Source organism: Ixodes scapularis, unplaced genomic scaffold (genome assembly GCF_016920785.2).
Source record: "Ixodes scapularis isolate PalLabHiFi unplaced genomic scaffold, ASM1692078v2 PGA_scaffold11__112_contigs__length_91849675, whole genome shotgun sequence".
NCBI lineage: Eukaryota > Metazoa > Arthropoda > Arachnida > Ixodida > Ixodidae > Ixodes > Ixodes scapularis.
The window spans coordinates 24299661-24303074 of NW_024609837.1; the positions used below are offsets into that span (position 1 = coordinate 24299661).

At 49.8% G+C, this 3414-nt stretch overlaps 1 pseudogene; it reads left to right on the plus strand.

Annotated features, from left to right (window-relative positions):
- The first annotated feature begins 2048 nt into the window (after window positions 1-2048).
- Window positions 2049-3039, plus strand: LOC121835177 (annotated as a pseudogene).
- The last annotated feature ends 375 nt before the right edge of the window (window positions 3040-3414 follow it).

Here is a 3414-nt window from a genome sequence, read left to right on the forward strand (position 1 = left end):
GCGCGGGCAAGAAAATTGGTGGCTTGGAACCGCAGTGCAGCGACTTGATTTTTTGGCTTTCAAATAATTACGGCATGAGCGTTGACTTTTTACTAAGAGATTCATCCCCTGAGCCGTTCAAAATACTCTCAGAGGTATGACATTACTGAAAAAAAATCAACATGCTGGGAATATTATTTATTGCTTAGGTGGTCACCGAGAAAATCCGTACCTTCAAAACGACCAGTATAAAAGGTAGAAACCCAGAGCTCAGAAGTAGTTATCGGGTGTGCTGTTGTACTCATGTTTGTTGTGCCGCGTAGTGTACGCGTATGCGTAATTTATCTATATGTGTGTAGAATAAAGGTGGACTTGAAATGTAATGGTGGCGTGAGAAAATAAAAGTATCTGTCGTAGCACATGAAATAGGGCGGTACATAGCGCCGCCTAGCCTAGCTAAAATTTATGTGCGACATATGAAGCTGATATGGAATATCTAAAAACTGATATGCGACGTATGCGACTGATATAATACCCAATAAGTTCTGATTTGACAATGTGTCAAATAAGCATACCATAAATAAATTCGTATAATTTGTTTCAGTTGGTTAGTTTACATTAATTTGATCAAAACATTTCCCGCATTTTGTTTTGCAGTCACCTACTTCCCACCGACAACCCATTGTGTGAAGAAAGGCGATATCCACCTCTCCGTCCCTACACGGGACAGGACAACGACCTCCTTTGACCAACCCATCACGGTAAGCGAAGTTCGAGGGGCCATCTTGGTCCTACGAACTCGCTCCGCCCCAGGCCCAGATGGCATCACTAACAAAATGCTCAGAAATCTGGACAACGGCTCAGTTGAAGCCCTCATCCGGTACGTGAACGTGTGCTGGGAACGGGGCCAAATACCCGACCAGTGGAAAACGGCAAAGGTAGTCATGATACCCAAACCAGGCAAGAAACTCCAGCTCGAAAATCTTAGACCCATTTCCCTCACGTCTTGTGGGGGCAACTTAATGGAACACGTCATACTCAACAGGATCAACAGCTACATGGAAGACAACGGTCTTTTTCCGCACACCATGATCGGCTTTCGACAAAAACTCTCTACGCATGACGTTATGTTTCGGCTCAGATACGACGTCATAGACGGGGCGCACTGCTCCCCACTGGATACTAGAGCCATCTTCGGTCTCGACCTCACGAAGGCCTTTGACAACGTCAAACACTCTGTTATCCTTGCGAACCTGGGAAACTTGGTCTCGGAAGACGGGTGTACCACTACATCAGCAATTTTCTCTCAGACCGCACAGACTCCAGTTGGGCGCGATGGAGCTCGGAAGCAGGGAGACGCCGCAAGGCTCGGTCCTCTCCCCTTTTCTCTTCAACGTGGCCATGATTGGTCTTCCCAAGATTTATACCAAATTGAAGGCCTTCAACGTACCCTTTACGCAGACGACGTCACGCTCTGGGTCCTTGGAGGCAGTGACGGTCTTATTCAGGGCACACTACAACAGGCCATCGAAGTAGTCGAACAGTACGTAGATCCTCGCGGTCTCAGCTGCTCTCCGCAAAAATCGGAGCTTTTACTCTACCGGCCGACCAGTCGGGGGCGACGCACAGATCTGACTCCTCCGAACGTAACGCTCCTCGTGGGTGGAGCACAACGCATCCAGGTTCTTGGCCTCCGCATACAGGCAAATGGACACAACTCCGAAACCGTCCTCGCTCTCGAAAAGAGCGTACACCGAACCACCCGACTCATCTCGCGCATTGCAAACCGCCATCACGGCATAAAGGAACACAATCTCGTGAGATTAGTCAAAACTTTCGTCCTAAGCAGGGTAACGTACGTCACTTCGTTCTTACACCTTAAAAAAGACAAAGAACACAAAATCGACGCTCTTATTAGGCGAGCTTACAAACAAGCGCTCGGGATCCCGCTTACCGCCTCGACCGAACGCTTTGAGGCACTCGGGCTCCACAACATCCTCAGCCAACTCATCGAAGCCCAACGCTTAGCGCAGCGAGAACGACTAACCTACAGCCCGACTGGCAGGTACATGTACACCCTCGACTCTCTCGGCATCGCCCATCCGAGGACCGCCACAACCAAAGTCGCATTACCTCCAGCAATAAGAGAGAGCATGCACAATCCACCTATGCCGAAAAACATGCACCCCGTACACAACTTAAAGCAAAGACATGCCAGGGCGAAAGCCCTGCACAAACAATACGAAAAGTCCGAGGACGTGGTATACGTTGACGCGGCCGATTACGCGAGTCGCGACACCATGTCCTTCGTGGTAGTCATTCGACAGGGAAATTCCATCGCTTCCGGCTCGCTTCGCACGATGAAGCGGAGGTGGGCGAAGAGGCGACCATTGCCCAGGCAATGACGGCTTCCACGAAAATCAAATACGTAGTGAACGACTCCAAGTCTGCCATTCTAAATTACGCGAGAGGACGAATCTCACCAGAGGCGTCTGAAATCCTTAAATCTGGCTTCCGCAACGACGCGCGGACCGGCGAGACCTACCTGATATGGGCACCTGCCCACTCCGGCCTGGCCGGGAACGACAGCGCGCACGATGCCGCTCGAGGCTTCACTGACCGAGCAGACATCGACCCTAACACCACATTTGCGCATTCGCTTCGATGGTCGGGTAGGGATCGGCTCGTGTCCTACAGGGACATTACAAATCATTACCGAATGGGGCGGGTCCTCTTTCCCCCCGCTCATCCATCACTCAATAAAAGGCAATCCGTAGTATGGCGACTTCTCCAAATGAATTCGTACCCAAACCCGGTTACGTATAGCTACTGCTACCTTGGGATATATTCTGACAAATGCCACAGATGTAAAGACAGAGCAGATCTCCTAGCACATATATGCTATGGGCTTGTCTACAGGCGGTGGCACCAGGTCGCAGAATCACGCAGGTAGAGCAATGGGAGACCGTGTTGCTCAGCTCCGACCCAGCTGATCAACACTGTGCCATCCAGCTGGCCGAAGACGCTGCTAGAGACCAAGGGCTTTTGGCCGACGCCTAGGATCACCAGCTTTTACAATGAAGTTATTTCTCTCTCTCTCTCTCTCTCTTGCGCCCTAGATGGGTCAAATGTATTCCTCACCAGGTAGTGTGCGTTTGTGTCCGCTGCGCCAATTATTACCTTTGTATTGCCGCTGTAGAGAATGTTACAGGCTCAACATTCAACGCTGGTGAAATGAACTCAGGATTTCTCTGCGACCCACTAACAAGTCTGCATCTTCAAGAAAACTGTGATCACTGCCCAAAAGGCCCGTTTCTTACACTCGAAAACCTTGTTATCCCAGAGGATGAAGAGATTGTGCTTACAACATAGGAGCCCGGCGACCTGGTGAAAAAAAAAAAAAAAAAGTTGGATTTTGAGATTTTTCTACTCGAG